This window comes from Trematomus bernacchii, unplaced genomic scaffold, assembly GCF_902827165.1.
Source record: "Trematomus bernacchii unplaced genomic scaffold, fTreBer1.1, whole genome shotgun sequence".
Classification (NCBI taxonomy): domain Eukaryota; kingdom Metazoa; phylum Chordata; class Actinopteri; order Perciformes; family Nototheniidae; genus Trematomus; species Trematomus bernacchii.
This window is the reverse complement of record NW_022987733.1, coordinates 2,284,562-2,304,355: the sequence shown is the minus strand read 5'-3', so window position 1 is coordinate 2,304,355 and position 19,794 is coordinate 2,284,562. Positions and strand designations below refer to the sequence as shown.

Here is a 19,794-nt window from a genome sequence, read left to right as displayed (position 1 = left end):
AATGGCCTAGTAGGGGCACATTCCTGAATACGAATGATGGTTCTGAGGAACTTGTGAAAAGGAGCAGTCCCTCGACCTTGGACGTGCACCAAAACCCGCCAATTCTCACTTTGGACCCCCTCTTGTGCACTTGTCCACCAAATCGTTGTGGCTGGTGGTGCGGCCCTTCTGTTTTTTAAGGATCTGACGTCATCCGGGCGACGTTTAAGTCACCGGCGCCATCTTGGAAGCTGATCCCCTCGGGGTGGGATGTAGCAAACAGCCATTTTGTGCTTTATGTCGAACAGAAGCCACACCCCCACCTTCCACTTTCTGTCCCTTTTTTAGGACGTCGACACACATCAAGCATCAAGAAGCTTAAGAAGAAGAAGAAGAAGACATACTTTATTAATCCCTCACAGGGACATTTCTTTCTCCATGTTGTGTTCACACACATTACACACACAGAGGATACACATGCACACACACAGAGGATACACATGCACACACACAGAGGATACACATGCACACACACAGATGATACACATGCACACACACAACCACACTCTCAGCGACCCGACAACCTTTGAGCAGCTATAACTTAGACCCTGATCCAACATGGCTGCAGATGACAGCCTGCTTGTCCTCCGTCACTCCAACACGCTCTCGTGTTCTTAACATTGACACTCAGTTCATTAAGGCCTGTAGTGCTTGGCTAACGCAGCTTGCCTCTTGGCAGCATGACAAAAACTGTGAATCAGATTATGAGGGCCGTAACACCGCCAAGAAGAAACACTGAAGGCGAGGGGAGTCGCTCTCTGGATGTTAACGCCGGGGACATAATGTAATTGCAGCCTGCTCTGGATAATAAGGGCACTGTGATATTTGCATGGAGCTGCTGTTTACGTGCACTACGGATCATTTCTTACAGCTGTAAACAAGAGGAGAGCGGCTTGTAAAGACCGTGCTGCCACGCACCGAGGACGCAGAATCCCAGGGGGGTAAAACCCTCTTTCATTGAATCACACCAGACCTCCACATGAGTGAGAGGAGCAGCGTGATCAACCTGTACTGTACCCTCTTTTACACGACAATGCTAATGAATTGTGAGGGGCCCATATGTCCCAGATTTTTAAAGCATGTACCAGTAATCTGATTGCATCCGTTTTTATGTATTACTTTTTTTTTGTATCCTGATTACTCAATCTCGGTACATGTAATCTGTTATTTCCCAAACCTGTCAATAACACACACACAAGACGAGGCATTCTGAAAAACACAGAACAAAAAGAAACACCAAAATAAAAAGCCTTGTGCCTTTATGTTTACAGATGTGAGTGTAACCGGTGTGGTTAAGCGGTCTCTGCGTTGTGTTGTTAATGGACGAGACCCGAGCCAGCGTAAAGTTGAGACCATCTCTGTTTAATGACTGATAACAGATAAAACGATCAGTTTCCCTCTCAGTGACTCCTCTCACGTGGAACGTTTACAAAAGGGAAGAGGAAACGTGAGGGACACAATATATAGGGGGGAAAGTCCTCAATAAACTCCTGAGCACAGCGACCACACTTCAGAGGTCCCGCCCACTGATCTCCGTCCTTGCCAGGTATTGAACATTCAATAAAATGAAGAACACAGAATACAATCATATAAAACACAGAATTTGTGTGATTATACCAAATTAAATTAAATAAAACCCACTGCATATTTACATCTGTTACATGAGCACTAATTGCAATATGTGTTGTCCTTATAGTTTTAACACTTAACCATTCACCTCATAATGTTGTATTGGGGACCAGTTCCTACACGTACTGTATGACAATCTCTCCAACATACGGTGGTCGACAGGTGCAAACGCTTCTTACAACGCAGCGTTAAAACCCTCTTTCATTGAGTCACACTAGACTTCCTAACAGAGGGGGAATGGGTGAGAGGAGCAGCGTGATCAACCTGTACTGGGAAGGGTTTCATTTCATTTGTTTTACAGTGGGATTACCCTCCTTTACATGACAATGCTAATGAATTGTGAGGGGCCCATATGTCGGCGTTGGCACGTTTGCCATATGTGATGTTGGGCACAAAATCATGCAGGGGAAGACACACACACACACACACACACACACAGACACACACTGTGCTCTTTGTTTTAGTAACAGCAGGTTAAAGGCATGTGTGTTCATGCGTGCTGGCTTATTTCTCATCTGCACGACAACAAAGAGGTCAGAGGGGTTTTTTGTTTCACTACACGGAGCGTCTCAGCGCCACTCTCTTCATCTGTTGATGCCAAACACTCCGGAAAAATAAACCCACATCCCTGATGGAGTTGTTTGATCTCAGGGGGGGGGGGGTGATCATCTTTTTGATTTGGCTGTAACATCGTGTTGGACCTGAGTTTTCTGTTGATTTCTCTGAAGGCGTGACTCACTCACATTTAAGGAAACGCTGCCAGCTTTGGAGTGACTTGAGATCTGCGTCCTCTCTCCACTGATAGCATTTATTTGACTACACCACTATGAACTGACAGAATAGCGACCATACAGAGGGATGTTCAACCTCTCGATGAATCACATGCAGAATCATTTGACAAAACAATACACAAGAGACACTTTTTCAATTGTTTTCAATGTAAACCTTTATTCATATTCCAACCAGTTTTTTGCATACAAAGGCACATGTGGTGAACACTCATTCACACCAAATAGATTGCATAACACAAACATTGCTGCTTTTATATATATATATATATATATTATATTCATATAACACTAAGCTATGAAGTAGCACAGCTGAATAGATACGTCTGATCTGCATTTAAGGAAAAAAGAGATTAAGTGCAACGGATTTCATCTCCACTATTCTGCCTAATATCAGAAGAGAGACTTTTTTTTTCTTTTTGCTGAAGATTAAAAACATAATTTCAAGCTTATCCAGGCAGATAAGTAATTGTCTTGAGCACTGGGATGTGCATGATTATCAAAAGAATACATTTTCTAAATTAGGCCGAGATAGTCTCCCTTGAATCAATTGCAAAAAGCCCTGCGTAGACATAGATTGTTTAAAGTAATATTTAAAAGATTTGCATAGATTATCAATCGTAATAAAAAATTGGCCACTTCTCGAAAATTAATATAGAATGAATTAGGCTGCGATAGTACTCGCTTTATTGCATTTGGGCGTGTGTGTGTGAGTGTGTGAGTGTGTGTGTTAATGTCAAGGACAGGAAATGAAGGCAGTGTTTGAAGCCGATGTATTTGTAATGTCTCTCCCAACCATGTGTCATTAAAGGGAAGCAGGTAACTGAAACTGTGTTTAATACCGGGGTGTGTTCAGTATCCTGAGCGCTGCGCAGCTACTTCCTGCTGATCAAACACTCTCCTGCCACCAGGAATATTAAACGCGTGAGTCCACGTTTACTCAGACTGTGGCTCACGGCTGCAAATCAAAGTCTGTTAAGGCTGCAAATAAGAGATTGAATACATATGAGAGCTGTATCATCCGTCACACACACTCTGGCTGTAATGTTCAGCAGCAGTACATTAACACCGGGGAGGAAAGGCAGCTTTTTCTTCAAGGGAATAAACTGGTGTCCCAAAATAACAATCCAGGATGAAAGGGACCAAGAAAAGAATGAACAGTTGCATAGAGTATAAAGACGACAGCTCACTCCTTCGCCATTGTGTCAGCAGACACATGGAGCCGTCCAATCACAGTGCAGTATTCTTCACTGCTGCCGTAGGTCTTTGAGTCCAACTAGAGCTATAACTCATCAAATGAGACCTACAGTAAGTCAAGCCTATGTTAGTGGAAGACACATTACACTGCTTCACGTCTAAGGAAGAACAATAAGTACACAGCTCAGTGAAAGTCTCTCGTACGGACAGGTTGATCCACGCGGTCCATCTTCACCTTGAACCTTGTTTCTGACAGTTAGCCGGGATGTTTGCTTTGGAGAAAACACAAAGAGGCGTTCCTTCTCGGAGAAAGCACAGAAGCATTGAAGAGGTCTGTCCTTGTTTAGTCCTCGCTGAACGAAGGAGTCCTGCTTTCCACTTCATCGAGTTCTCTGCAGCATCCTCCTGAAAAGAGACAACGACGACTTTAAGAAACAGCTTCCACCAAACACACCAAATCAACGTCAACACTATTATTTGAGAAAGAGGTGGGAGAAGTACTCAGAACTTGGACTTGAGTAAATTAGAAGTACTCAGAACTTGTACTTGAGTAAATTAGAAGTACTCAGAACTTGTACTTGAGTAAATTAGAAGTACTCAGATCTTGTACTTGAGTAAAAGTAGAAGTACTCAGATCTTGTACTTGAGTAAAAGTAGAAGTACTCAGATCTTGTACTTGAGTAAAAGTAGAAGTACTCAGATCTTGTACTTGAGTAAAAGTAGAAGTACCAGAGTGTAGGAATACTCTGTTACAGTGAAAGTCCTGCATTCAAAATGTTCCTCAAGTGAAAGTAGAAAAGTATTATCATCAAAATATAGTTAAAGTAGCGACAGTAAAAGTAGTCATTGTGCAGATTGGTCCATTTCAGAATAATATATATGATATGTTTTATAATGATTGATCATGAAAGTGTTCTCAAAGCTGGTAAAGGTGCAGCTAGTTTGAATGACTTTGTATACTGCAGGGTAGCTTGTGGATTTACTCCAGGTGGAACTAAAGTCTGATTTAACACTTGATTATATTTCACATCATTCATCCAGATCTGTGAAGTAACTAAAGGGATTACATACATGTAGTGGAGGAAAAGTACACCATGTACCTCTGAACTGTAGTGGAGTAGAAGTACAGTACTTGAGTAAATGTACTTAGTTACTTTACAGCACTGCATCAAAGGAAAGGTTTGTTCTTTTAAAACATGAACAATAAGTTATGGGGGGGGGGTGTTCCTCGTGTTTCCTAAATCTGTAAGCAGCGTCTGAGGGGATTGGGGCTGAAGTTGAAAGCTTCTTCTCTCGGGGAGCCTGGTACGCTACGAGCTGCTAATGCAAAGAGGAAGCATGTGATTCGGACTTCAGAAGCCAATCAAACCTCTCTGTTTTTTTTTGTGTGTTGCGTTTTCAAGCGGCTCAGACAAGCAACTTAAAATATTACAGCGGGTCAGCGAGTGCAGGGTGAACCGGTAAAGCAGGCGGTCCAGAAAATCAACAAGCATCGTGCTAATTAGCATCGCCTGAGCTATTAGCAAGCACTATGTTAAAGTTGGCATTTAGCACTTTAGCTGTTATTCAGAGAGGGAGAGGGAGTGGAGGGCGGTGGTGTAAAAAAAGGCAGTTTCGGGTATTGGTGTCGCTTTGAGTTACTGGCATCACGGCGTTGTTTTGTTGAGAGGACTACAGTGAATACGCTTGTTAATGCTAAATTTACAGCCCCAGCATGTGGCCTAATAAAACCAGGGGATGATTGGTGTGTGTGTGTGTGTGTGTGTGTGTGTGTGTGTGTGTGTGTGTGTGTGTGTGTGTGTGTGTGTGTGTGTGTGTGTGTGTGTGTGTGTGTGTGTGTGTGTGTGTGTGTGTGTGTGTGTGTGTGTGTGAGGAGGAGGAGGAGGAGGGGAGGTTGTAGTTAGAGAAAGGAGAGTGAGCAAAGTGGAAGGCGCCGGTAATTAAGAGTCTAAAAGAGTGTGAGAGAGGCGCACACCGCTCAAAGCAAACTCTGAGCCCCGGATTCCTCACTTTTTTATTTATGCACCCCGACTAAAACCACCCCCAAACTCCCTCTTGTCTCCCCCTCTACACCCCCGTTGAATGAATAGCTATCACAGTGCTCCCATCTAGCAACACCCATCCTCCAGCCCTTTCTCTGAATAGAGACCCCGAATTGAGCAAACAGTCAGCTGTCAGCTCAATAGGAGGTCTGGACATGAACTTGAAGTCCTTCCCAGGCCCCCAAACTCACATTAGGGAGGGAGAGGGGGGGGGGGTGGAGGGGGAGGAAAGAGGGAGGAGGAGATGGGACAGTTTTATACCACGACACTGGAAAAAATGCTGCTCCAAAATCAAGTAAAAGGCTAATAAAAACAAGGTGTGTTCGCTTGTAATAAGTGAAGAAATCGGCCGATAGATAAAGTGACATTTAGCCTGGGGAGAGTTCTTGAAGTGAGACGGGATATTTAGATAAATGATGTCTTGTAATCAGCTGGGAAAACTGATTTTGAAATACAAGGATCAGGAAAAGCCAGAAATGCTCAAAGGTGTTCTGATGTTAGTCGGTGATGTGTTTTCTAAAGTCAAGTGAGATGTATTTCTGGAAACAAGATGATCCTTCGTGTAGAAATACCACAGCAGCTTAACAAATCTTCACCTGAGATACAACTCCAGATAAGATGTTTCCAAGAGTCTTTGACTTAAAAACAAGACCCTATATCTCACACTGGAACAAATGCTGCTCCAAAATCAAGTGAAAGACTAATAAAAACAAGGTGTTCGCTTGTAATAAGGGAAGAAATCGGCCGATAGATAAAGTGACATTTAGCCTGGGGAGAGTTCTTGAAATAGGATCTTGTAGTCAGATGGGAAAACTTATTTTAAACTACAAGGATCAAGCCAGAAAGCCTCAAAAGTGTTCTGATGTTAGTTGGTGATTTTCCAATAAAAATGTGTTTTCTAAAATCAAGTTAGATTTATTTCTTATACAAAAACACCACAGCAGCTTAACCGATCTTCATCTGAGATACAACTCAAGATAAGATGTTTCCAAGAGTCTTTGACCTAAAAGCAAGACCCTATATCTCCCTGCATTGTGACTTCTTAAGTTATAGGTCTTATATCAGGTGTAGAGACATGTTCGGACTAGAAATCAGACACATATCATAACATTTCCAGTTGTTAGAGCAGGCCGTAAGACTACATTCTCGTCCACTATTTAATTTTGTCTTTTGTCTATTTAATTGAATTTGATATTCCTTGGCCACTTAATGTAAATAATATCCTACTTTTAAATGTTGTTAGCTGTTAACTGGCCGTTCATTCTGCTTATTTGACAGAAAAGTCTACAGATGTTAACGTTCACTGTCATGTCATTTACTTTGAATTCTGTTTTATTCTTTTGTTTTGAGATGTTTGTTTATTTTCAATGCCTTTGTTTTAACATTCTGCTGTGGCAACAACAAACCCTAAATTGGGATCAATAAAGTAAATCTGATCTTTGCACTTGCTTTTATAGTTTTATTCATTGTATTAATGTCACGTATTTATCTATGCAGCATTGTTGGAGAGACTTTCCATTGCATGTCGACACTGAAGCTGTGCGTACGGTGGAGGAACCTCTTCAGAGAAACTGATCAATGATTCAGGGACAAAGTCTGTCTTTTGTTACATTTAATAAAGTAATAAAGAAAGTTGATATACAAGTGGAATCGATCTCAAATGCACGAACAGAGCGACTTCATCAGACTAAAAATATAATTTAACAGTGTCAAAGGCAATCATATCATATTTACATGTATAAAGACTTTTTGGACCACTTTTTATTTTGGACTTTTGGAGGAGCTCAGGTCAGAAGAGTTTCATTGCCACTTCCACGCTGTAGCTTTGTGCATATGACTATAAAACCTTTGAGTCTTGAATCAGAGTATAAGACTAAATGTTTTGAATGATTATATGATAATGTGACACGACGCGTACGACAGTAAAGCCTTTTGTTGTGTTGTTGTTTGGTGGTGGTGGTGATGGGGGTTTTGCAGACAGACTATTGGGGGGCCCCTTCTCCACAGAGGTTCCCAAGGATGGTGGAGCAATGGGGGCCCAGCTGCCCGCCCCCCCCCTCCCCTCAGACGGGACAGTGTCTGCTCCCCTGATCCAGACACAAGCTGCCTACCCCCCCCCCCCCCCCCCCCCCCCAAAAAAAACCTCCTTCTCATCATCTCATTAGCCAACGCCAGCCACTCCACTGTCTACTGTTTGCATTGTTTTGGGCTCTGCATAATTTACACAGTAAATTGAGAACGGCCCCGACCCCTTCAGCTCAATCCACCACCTGTTTTATGGAGGCCGGCCGTGATTAGTGCGCCTCGAGTTTGACACAGTTACCATCGAGAGGAACGCCTTCGCTTTTAAAGGCGGCGGCGGCGGCGAAAGAAAAAAAAGAAGCTTGGCATGACATCATTTCAAAACGAGCACGACTGAAGATTTTTCTAGCATCTTGTTAATTCATTATCTTTTTAATTTATACATTATTTTGATATGTATGTCCGTCCTGGATCCCTCCTGTCTCTCTTCGAGTTTTATAACATTATAGGTTTCCTTGGGTATTTTCCTTTTGTAAATGCAGAAAGCTTGGCATGACCTCATTTCAAAACGAGCACTACTCAAGATTTTTTCCAGCATTTGGACTATGTTGTAAATGTATTATTATCTTTTTAAATTCCACACGACTTCGATATGTAAGTCCGTCCTGTTTCTCTTCGAGTTTTATAACATTATAGGTTTCTTTGGGTATTTTCCTTGTCCGATGTGAGGGTCTAAGGACAGAGGGTGTCGTATTCACACAAATGTCAAATGTGTGCTCTTGGGCTATTTAAATAAACTTTGATTGATTAAGGTTTGCAAATATTGGAAATCAGCCGAGAAACTAAACACCTCAAACTTTCACCAACTGATTCTCTGTTATAAAGTCACCTCGGACCCTCCATGATTTCCTTTGTCTAACAACAGTTTCATTTTCGTCTGTCACCTTGACCCCACAGCCGTCTCTCTGCCAGCCTTATGGACTGTAAGTTAGCGTTAGCATTGTCTCTCTGACCTCCACACCGTCGACACAAACAAAGGGGGGTCTCTGTGTTTGCGGGCACAATGGTGTGCATTGTTTACCGGCTGCCTTACCTAATCAAGCCCAGCCAATACTAATTGGTGTTTTGGTTTTAAGCGGTTTTCAAAGTTGTGAGCTCCCCGGTTGGAATAATGCTGTAACGAGCTCGCTCAGGGAGAACAATACTCGACTTGTCTGAGCACCGAATGCCCTCAAACACTCGCACAAAGAGAAGCTTTCCAGTGCTGAGACCTTCCCCATCTCTTCTATATTCCTGCTTTGTGTTGGTTTTGTTATATCCTGCAGTGTCGCTGTTCATGGATATCATCCCTTTCCACTCCAGAGATGTGCCCACCTTGACATTTCTCCTGACCCCTTTTAAGGAGTTGAAGAAAAGCTGTTTTTTTTTTTAAATAAATGTAGAACTGAGAACTGTCTGTTGCAGCAAACTGTGGTCTGTGGGCAAGATATCCTGCCGAGCGCAACTACATGGAGTCGTGAATTGTGTCACTGCAACGTCCAGAAGGCACGGCATGCGTCGTGTCTCCAAAATGGCAGCCGTCGCCGCCATGTTGGGGCACGAGTGTGAGGGTGGCACGAGAACTCCCAAACGGCAACGAGAAACACGGCGCTTCAGAGGACAGATGCCCACTGAAAGGGGCATTGAGAGCGGAGTGATTTAATGTGAACACACATACAAATCACGCTCCCCCCACCCTCCACCCATCGCTCTGAATCGTGCAATTAACAAACATAACCGAGGTGATTAAAATAAAAAGGGAGGCTGGTGGAAGAAGGGGAGGGTCGGGGGTTTGGTCGGTCGGTGTGTTTACCTGCACTGATCACTGGTCTTTCCACTTCCATTTCATGCCAGCGTTGCTCTAAGATGGTGGCGAGGGCTGCGTCTCGCTGTACGGGAAAAAGGGGCTGAGGATGGAGCGGAGGAGGAAGGGAGGAAGGGAGGAGGCGATGCAGAGGAGGGTGAGGAGAGAGGGAGGGCAGAATCAACAGCAACCCCTCCTCCTCCTCCATATTCTTCTTCTTCTCTGTTTTTGCCAGCGTCCCTTCAGTGGTGAGGTGCTGGAAACCTGGAGAAGCAGAGGGCAAGAAGAGAATTCTTTAAACGTGGTTTATCCATCGAAACGCATATGTACAGTTCACGGGAGCACTAGAATGCAAGGCATGAACACACACACACACACACACACACACACACACACACACACACACACACACACACACACACACACACACACACACACACACACACACACACACACACACACACACACACACACACACACACACACACACACACACACACACACACACACACACACACACACACACACACACACACACACACACACCTTTTCATGTCTGTTCTCATGGTACAGTCTGCCCCTGAGCATGCAAATGACTTTCATTATGCAAATGCATGCAAATCAGATCCAACCATCTGAGAATCAAGGGTGGGAAAGAAAAAAAAAAAAAAAACTCGACACAGAGATTGAATGAAAGAATGAAAGCGAAAAGGGGACAAGAGAGAAATCCTTTTGAGTGGCAGGAGGCGGTAAGTTAGGTAAATGCTCTGTAGAAAACAACGGTAGCCCAATCGGACAAACACGATTACGTCTGTTATTGTGTTTACGGCTTCATTTTTTTAATGTAATTTGATGCATCCTTGTCATTTTTACAGGATCCCAGGTTCCTTTTATTTATTTGACGTGTCTGCCGTTTGTAGCAGAAGCTTCCAGAATGTAAACACACCGCTAGCTACTTCGATTCAAGGACACTAATGACGTTCCTGTCACCACGTACTTTGCATCTGACAGCTGCAGTTTAGCTTAATTAGAAATAATGCAGCTTTTTGTCAGCATGGCGAGGATTGTCAACATCTGTGCAGCATTGTTGACACTCTGCAGTTAAGCTAACATGAATCTGACGTAGCTCCGGTTAATCAAACTGTTGTGTTATTGTGCTTTTCCTTTAACAGCTGATTCATAGCCGCTGCTCACAATTCAAATGACTGCAGCCTTTCTCATAATAGCAGCCTCTGTGCATTAGTGCAGAAATAATCAGCAGGACTAGCTTAAAGCAAGTCATTAGCTAGCTAAATGCTATTAGCACCAACGCAGACTGACCTCAGTGGAAATAGGAAAAAGGTTTATGTTGTAATTGCTTCAAATCTGCGGCTGTCTTTTTCTTCTTCTCTCTTTCACTCACACCGGCCCGAGCAAACCTGCAAATAAAACCTAAGCCAGCTTGCTAAATGTAATATTCACTAGCAGGTGGAGAGCATATCTCCCAGGTTTAGCCGCATAGTTCACGAACCGTTCCATTGAAAGAAATCAACAAAGAAAGCTGACTAATCGGTGAACAGAGCGCTGTCTGATTTCTCTAATGCTCTGAGCCCGGCAGAAAGGATCCTCCATTAGCCGGCCGAGGAGGGAGCCAGCTTTTGTCTCTGGGTGTCAGTACGGGAAGGCTACGTCTGAAATGGGAATAAGGTGGTAAAAACAGGGGTGACTTGGAGTGTGAGAGAGTTGGTGCTGGGTACGCAGGGAGGGGAAGGACTACAGGGGTGGGGTACTGCTGAATGGTGGCAAACCTCTCCTAATTGGCACTTGACATTTTTTTGCCATTGGCACTGGAGTGGGCCAGCTTTCAAGCCCTCTCCGGGTCCTTGTTGGAAAAGTGCCTTATGCAAATATGTCGAATGGGCTCTATTGTGAAGCGTCTGATATTAACAGCTCACGCAACAATGAAATTGTGTGCTTACTCTGGACACGTAGGTGTGAGAGAGAGCGAGACAATGGCAGCGGGAGCAGCTTCAGTCTGAACAGACCCTTCATCGGATGCTTTGCCAAGTCATTTCACCAGAATGGGCTTTTTCTGAGGACTGAGGCTCCGGGTAAAAGCTTTATGAACGAGTGAAACAAACAAACCCGGCAGTGTTTTTGCTCTGGCGCTGAGTGTCTGTTTATACTCCTGCTGAATGGCTTGATTTGTTGTGGTTGGAAATACTGAAGGTGTGGACAGAAAAGGCTTCACTCATTCCCTTTGAAAGACGTTTCCCCTCTTAAAACATCACTGTCTCTAAATGTGAAAATGTATTCACGCTTTGGTGCCGCACTCCCTCTGATAGTTCTTTCTTCCTCTGTGTGCCCGCATTGTTTACCCTTAACTCGCTCCCATGGGTGAGCACAGCGCCAGATCTAAAGATATCTGCAGAGTCCCTTTGGAGGAAACTCGGCAAATCACCGGAGAGATGCAACAAAACCGAGTTAGATTTTCTAAAGCAGTGGAAAACGAGGAGAGGGTAGACGGCTAGGCCAAACACATTCTTGGCTACATTTCTCAACCGGCAAGGTCTGAAACATCCTGAGAGCACACTCCACATTTTTATTTAAAAACCTTTGGGAGGCCAAACAGAGCCGAGGTTCAGGCGGTCGCCCCCCGTGTGGTCCGAACGCAGTCTAAGTACACCTGTTACCGCTAAGTTGCCAAACTTAATCGCCTTTGTGTGGGGAGGCCCATTGACTTTTGCAACCGCTTAAGATACATTCATTTCCCTGTGAGCTTTTTGGGTCGTAGGGGGGGGGGGGGGGGGGGGGGGTTGAGGGGATGCCAATGCTGTAGAAAATAACAGGATCTGGCGCTTTCTGCTCCGGGCCAACAGCGAAGCCCTTTTCCAAAACCCTGTTGGTGTGTTCCACGGAGAGAAAAGAGAGGCAGAGAAAAGGGGGCAAGAATCACTGGATCTTATTCAGAAAGCGGTCTGGCTGCTCGGACCCGGCAGGGGTTGAAAGGGAGGCAAAGGGGCGCATTGTCCCTCTGTGACAAGTGGACTAGCTCTATTGACTGTAAAGTCTACTGGTGGGGGGGCAAGTAGGACCCGGCCACAATGGCTGTTTTTCTATTTGACACTTGGAGTCTAAATCTGCTTGCCTAGTGCATGAGAGCTCAGACAAACCCACCCTCCTCCTCCTCCTCCTCCTCTCGCTGCCTTTTCCACCCTCTCTCTTTCTATTTCAGTCGCTGCCATGGGACACAGAAAAAGAGATGGAGCAAAAAAGGCCCTGAGGTGGATTTTAGGAACTCTCCCATCTCTGTGCCATTTTCAGGGAGGCAGAAGCTAAGAGTCTCTGCTTCCCCAGTGGGAAGTGCTAGTGATATAACTGTGCCACACACAAAGCATTTGCACCATGACATGCGTCTCCCAGGGCACTGCTTAGGGTATAAACGCAATCTGTCCAAGACTCCCATTTAACTCCGACATTGGTACTGACACAAAAAGGAAGCAAAAGGAGGCAACGTATCTTTACAAAAACTGCCTGTCTCGTACCTAAATGCACCTGCAAGTGAGGCTCAATCATTCTTCTACCATTTACAGTAAAGGATCAAAGCCATGCAGCACTCACACGTCTAAAAACAGCTCTGCACAATACAGAGGGAACCAGGTACTACTTTGCCATCCAAGAAGGAGACATCTCCGGCTGTCACTTCCTGTCAAGGCCCTCGTTCCTCTCCTAAATGTCACACTCAGCACCTGCAATGCAGCACAAAGGCACCAGCAGGGCTCAGAGAGATTGACATTGCAAGGTGAGGTTGCCAAGCATAGCTTTCACAAGTTTCACTTTGACCCTGCACGACTGCTTCGAATTTGCACCGTGTAAAGCTGGATATATCCAAACTCTGGGGTGATGTTTTAGCAGAGCCATGGTGAGACGGCAAACACAATGTGGGGGAAACGTATTGCAATTGGAGATCAGTGCTATAGCCTTGTAGCTCCAAAGCCTGGAGACCTTGGGAACAATTCTTCAGCGATGGCGCTCAGCAGGAGCGACCCTCTAGCTTTGATGGCCAGAAAAGAAATCACACCTTCAATCAGCCATCAGAGGCCTTGAGGTTGGAGATCTGATTGACCAATTACTCCTCACCATGAGTCCGGGAAAAAGAACCTCAAGGCTGAGATTGTTCTCCTCTCGCTCATGGATCTCGTCACTGGGGGCACTTTCTGCTTGATTGCCCCTGGACCACTCCCCCCACAGCAGCATTCATCCAGATCCCATCAGGCCTTTCCACATGGAAGCGCCTTCTACGGCCCATTCACAACCAAGCCAACTGTCACGTCAAATCAACCAACGGCCTGGACCCCAAATCAAACATCTTTTCATGCAAGAGGGAGAAAGGAGTAGGTGGGAAGGAGTACAAAAAACAAACAACAGCTAACTTAACAAAACTGGCCTCAAACTAATTCTTGCCTGTTCGCTTATGTGCCGGCGGGGAGTTGGGAGCGACGGATTAACTCGGAGGGAGCATTCTGAACTCACACAATCCCATCCAAGTCGGAACATATGTATAATTCATAGCACTGTATGCCGCTCCCAGGACACAAAGGGCCCACATTCTTCTCATACTGCATGTTCTCTTAATGCCATAGATGCAACCGGCAAAGCTGAGCGTGAATAGAGCATTGACCAAACCGGCTAGCCAGCTGATTAGCTAACAGAGACTTGTTAAACGACTTGTCAAAGTCCACTGGCTTTGGTGGGTCTTTTTCAACAAGCCCGTCACTCCCGGCCATGTGATTCTATGACTAAGCTCCTGCATGCAGCCACACGCAGGGATCATGGGGCTTATTAGATTAAAAGTGATCCTGTTGCACCAACGGTACAGCTATGGATCACTGGCTGCAGGGATCTGTACGGAGAATGTACCACAATGTCCTAATCATTTCCACATGCCTACCAATCGAACACATGCTTTTGATGGATCGAAATACAATATACAGACAGACTTGCAGTACAGTTTGGTTCATCTAAAGGCCTACCTTTGGCTGCTGTCAACTCCCATCTCCTTTTAAACGTTGTCCATGTTCTGCTCTCATGTTGCTTGTAGAGTTTGTGCTTTTTTTTGTATGGTGCCGCGTTTTGGGGTCTTGATGCCTTTTCAGGAGTGTAATGGGATTCTTGTTACTTTCGGTTATCTAGCTTTATGAAGAATGTACATCACTCATACAGCTAGATAACCAAAGATAACAACCAACCCCTAAGGCTACCCATCCTCTCACGCTGCAGGCGAAGCCACATGGTCCAAGCTTTGACCTGTAAGGATAAAAACACAATTATAGGTCTCCATCCTTTAGATTGTACATCATTTGAATGATTAAAGACTAACTTTGAAAGGTTTCAAAAATAAATACATGAAAAAATGGTCTGGAAATCCAATAAAAGCTGCGCATGCCAACTCCGAACAAAGACGTTGCTCTTGTGGCTCGGGCCTTTTTTTCCTCCCTTATATTACGGCGGCCCGTAAATGTCCTGACCCTTCGTTTTGTGACGTCACTAAATGGCCCCTTATGCCCCGCCTCCAACTGCCTCGGCCAACTGGAATGCTCCCTTTGTGCACAGAGAGCTGTGATTGGTCCGCGAGTAATGCCTCTCTATATAAAAAAATCCCCAAAGTCAAACAATCAAGTCAAAGGCACCAATAAAAACTGTACACAAGTCGTCAATCCGGTCCAAACTGGCTTTGGCGCCCAACCCTCCCTCCTCCATCCTCCATCCCCACGGTGCATCCGCCTCACCCGCTGATGACTCGGTAGGAGGGTGATGGCTTCAAACACCGCCTCCCGCCACGACCCAAATGCATTTTCAAATTAAAAGATCCTACGTCTCACTACAAAAGGAACTGGTTTGTTTTCATTTACATTATCTGATGCCAAAGCTGTCCACCGGCGCTCCAGGTCGGGCGCCAAAGATGTACATACACACCTCCCGTGTACTCTAACAGAGATGTAATTCGAATACACACACGCACACGCACACGCACACGCACACACACACACACACACACACCTCTCACACGCCATGGTGGCACATGGCACAAGGCCTCCTCTAATTAAAGCTGCTTGGTATGCCCAGATCAAGTAAAGCTCTACTGAGATACTGAGAGAGAGAAAAGAGAGTCAGAATCCCCTCGCCCTCCATCACAAACCCGAACACTCACACTCCCCGACATGCAGGCGTTAGCAGAGACGGCTACATCCCTGTTAGCATCGCTGGCATTGTTCTGCCTCCAGATTACAGTAAACACCTTCTTCTTCTACTCTTTGATTTAATGTAGATTGTATTTTAAAAAAGGTGTTTTGTTGTCGGTTCAGAAGGCTGTCGCTCCAACACGGATGTTCGACAAGGTGCTTTGTTTCAATCCACAAGGACAAAGTGAGGCCCTTTGAGAGCAGAGATATGCCTCAGCTAACAGCATGACACACACACACACACACACACACACACACACACACACACACACACACACACACACACACACACACACACACACACACAATCACATGTTTAGGTACTTAATTACAGTACAATTACAATACCAGGCTAATAAATGGTCACACACACACAGCTGCAGTCATAACGGTAAATGACTAGCTCATGCAAATACTCTTATTATTTTAATGTGCAAAATACAAGAGAACACATATCTCTTTTTTTAATTAAAACTACCCTTACATTTCCTAGTTTTTAAAATATATTTGTACAGAATTTTATATTAAATTAATTATTTTTTTAAATCTTAAAATATTTTTTTATTGACTATTCACCGATTTAAGAACAAATGATTCACCTTTGTGTTTATACTCATCATTCATTTATCACAATATGATTTGATGTGGGCTGATGCAATACTTCTGGAGGATTTTCAATCTGTGAGCGTTTTTAGGTCAGATATATTTGTATGACTTCCAAGCTGGTTAAAAATAATTCAATGCAGATTGTCTTTTGTCTTTTCCCCCGATTATCATCAACACTCCTTTCATTAGCAGATTCGTGATTGTGCTTCTTTCTTATAAATGGATACCATTTCAGTATTTGTCTTCTGGGTTTATGACCCCATAATATTCGTTTTTCACGATGCATTTCACCCGAGGATTTATTCACGCTGTGTGTTCAGGAAATGAAGCGTTAAGAGATTTTTAAAGGGTTTCTCTTTTGCTCAACTTTAAACCAAAACCCCTCACAGTCACAGTGTCACACCTACAGCAGCTTTGTTTAACCTGAGCTCAGATCAAATCCCAAAGTAAATGTAAAGCATCTCTCCAGCTCCGGGTTCTTCCTCGCCAACATTCAAACAATCCTCATTAGGCTGTGCTATTGGCCATGGCGTGCATGACGTCACCAAATCCGGCGCCTCTAATTGGAAATAATTAATGCGAAGGTGGCGGTGCAGAGCTTATTAGCAGGAAATTATATCTTATTATAGCGTCCCAATGCTTATCATCTGATTAAAACCACGTGGTTACACATTTCATTTCACGCCATTTTATCACACAGAAGGAATTCTCAGGTTGAAAGCTGAATTTGGAGGAAATATATGGAATTACGCACGAGTTTTACGCACCACATAAACACATTTTACACACACGTCAATGCGATATTTAAACATGGGTTTCTTAAATGACCAGAATGGAAGAGGCACGCTGAGCTGACGGTGTAACCATGAGTCTGATGAACACACACACACACTCACTCTCACACACACAATTCACAGCCGCAAATTTGAGCTCGAAATAACGACTTGTAGAAATATATGAATACATTTTCCACATGTCTTGTATGTAATGAAACTGCAGCTACTGAACATCCCTGAGTGTGGAAGAATTTAACAAAATATATCAAAACAATTATAATAGTATAAGGCATTATGTGGGCTGTGTGTATTTTTTTTTAAATCATATTAAACATTTGACTCAAGGTTGCCTTTTTGAAACTGTTTTGACATATGTAATATTATTCTAACCTAAAACAAACAGTAGCTATACATATAACTAGGTTGACGAAAATCTTTGCACCTCCTTTTTTTATTAACAATACTTAAAATATAAAATATATTATTCCCTCAAACTTCCCAAAATATCCAAAGTAACTACGCAAGCCTGTGTGTGATGTGAGTGACAGGGAGCTGTGTTACCTATGAGCCACGTGCTGTGAGGCCGCTGAGTGTCTCTCCAGGGATCCCTGGAAAAAAGAGACGACCGTTTTATTCTTCAGATGGACTCTGGAGCCTCGTTTTGCATTCTGCAGCGCTCATTTCAAACCGGAAAAAACACCAGCGAACTGAGATCTGCTCCCAAAAAATAAAGTGTTTTTAACAGAGAGATGATCGGCGTGAAAAGGTGGAGACCTCCTCCGTGAAATGCTTCAGCATCCCGAAAATTCAAAGTGCAAATTACTCATAAAATTGTGCAGAACAACATATTGCACAACATCCCATCTTCATGTTTGAACATGGTCAGTGGCTTTTGCAATATGACCCCTCTGATATTCTGCAATTGCACACACACAACTACTGCCTCGTCTGTGTACAAATAAAATACAAATAAAAACAATAAATAGTCAAACCAAACTTCACATTTTAAATATGAATTTCCACTATTACGATTTTTTTTTTTAAAGCAAAGCACCGTTTCGTTTTCCTCTGCCTCTCCTCGTGCATTGACCCCACATTAATACTCTCCTGTTCATCATGTGAAACGTTGCATAATCCCACTTTTTTTGTGTGTTTCCTTGCTCCAATCCCCTCCTGAAAGCTCCACGCATTCTGCACACGTGTTCTGGACACAGGCCTCATATACTCGGTGCGCACGTGTGGACTGGAGACTTGGCCTTGTGATCCCTTTATCCGCCAGCTATGGGTGTGAACGCCACCACTTTGTTTTATTACGCATGCAGCGCGGGGCTGTCGGCTGCTAATCCTCATATCTGAGCCACATGTCCTGCTAAGGGCTTAATGTGGAGCCAAAAACAAAAATAATGACAAGCTTTTCTGTTTTTGTCCTCATCGTGTCATGTTGGGTTGTTCTTTTTTAGTGCCATATGTTGCCTAATAGCTGGAGAAGTGACCCTGATAGTGCCTGGAGGTGTGTGTGTGTGTGTGAGAGAGATGAAATCAGGGCTGGGAGCGCCTCTTGGCCTCTGTGGCTCCCTGTGAATGGCGCATGTGAAGCCTGTGCACAATGCGTCATTTAGGCTGAAACCCTGAGTTCTCCCTCAGAGACAAAACACCTGCAATTACAAGTTTCTCTCCCCTGAAGCATGTCATCCTTCCTCTCACACTGATCTGAGACCTTTCACCGGCCCTACCCCACACTGCAGGCTCAGAACACATCATTTAGAGTTATTCTACATCTATACAAACCTGTCATGCAGTTTGAAAATAAAACATTGAATAAAATACCAAATATGCATATTTAGTGGTGTGCAACATCCAGCTCGCATTCGCTCCCAGCAGCTGATGACCCCCCCATCCTGCTTTACACTCCGCAGACAGAAAACATTTTTAAATTAAAGCAGAAAACATGCTGCTCTAACACGCATCGCCCATATTCTCCAACAACACACAACCACACACACACCGACACACACATCCTGCTCCTCTACGTGCAGGCTGGAGACGCAGGAGAAAGCGCGTTTTCCTCCGGTGTTTTTAACCGATTTTACGCACCTGCCTTTCTTTCTCCCCCCGTTTTCTGTTGCAGAAACCCCACAGTTAGTAGCCTATACTCACGGTGTGTCTGTGCTCTGCTCCCCGGCAGGAGAAGCGTGCAGCTCGGGAGATGGAGACCGAGTGATCCGGAGGGGGGGCTGAAACTCAGCTTCATTTCTGCGGCTGGTCGTGACGTCACCGTGGCTCCATCCATTCAGGGTTTCCCCCCCTGTTTCATTATCCTCCCCATTATTTCCCGCGGAGGTGGACTACACACACACACACACACGCTCACACACGCTTACATACTCTCCCTCCTCCCCCTGCCTTGCCATCGCTCGCGTCAGATGCAATATGAACTTAAAACATGCTGCTCTAAAAACATATACTGCCAGCAAGACCCTCCCCTTTATGACACGATGCAGGTCTGCCATTTGTCTCCACCCTCAAAAAAAGAAGAAAGAAGAAGCAGGTCGTGAATAAAGCATGGCAGCTCATTAGAGAAACTCATTGTCTGAATTAAAGAAACGTGCATATTTAAAGTGAATATTAGAC

At 44.3% G+C, this 19,794-nt stretch overlaps 1 long non-coding RNA gene across 3 annotated transcripts; it reads right to left on the bottom strand.

Annotated features, from left to right (window-relative positions):
* Positions 1-2,596: 2,596 nt before the first annotated feature.
* LOC117494884 lies at positions 2,597-19,523 on the bottom strand. Of its 3 annotated transcripts, XR_004557132.1 has the most exons (5): positions 19,321-19,497; positions 17,725-17,771; positions 14,573-14,846; positions 9,570-9,824; positions 2,597-4,058 (listed from the first exon to the last, which is right to left on the bottom strand). It is a non-coding gene; the product is annotated as an uncharacterized LOC117494884 (long non-coding RNA). The 3 variants fall into 3 exon arrangements; XR_004557131.1 differs by lacking the exon at positions 17,725-17,771 and having other exon boundaries at positions 19,321-19,523; XR_004557133.1 differs by lacking the exons at positions 17,725-17,771; positions 19,321-19,497 and adding an exon at positions 14,945-15,093.
* Positions 19,524-19,794: the final 271 nt, after the last annotated feature.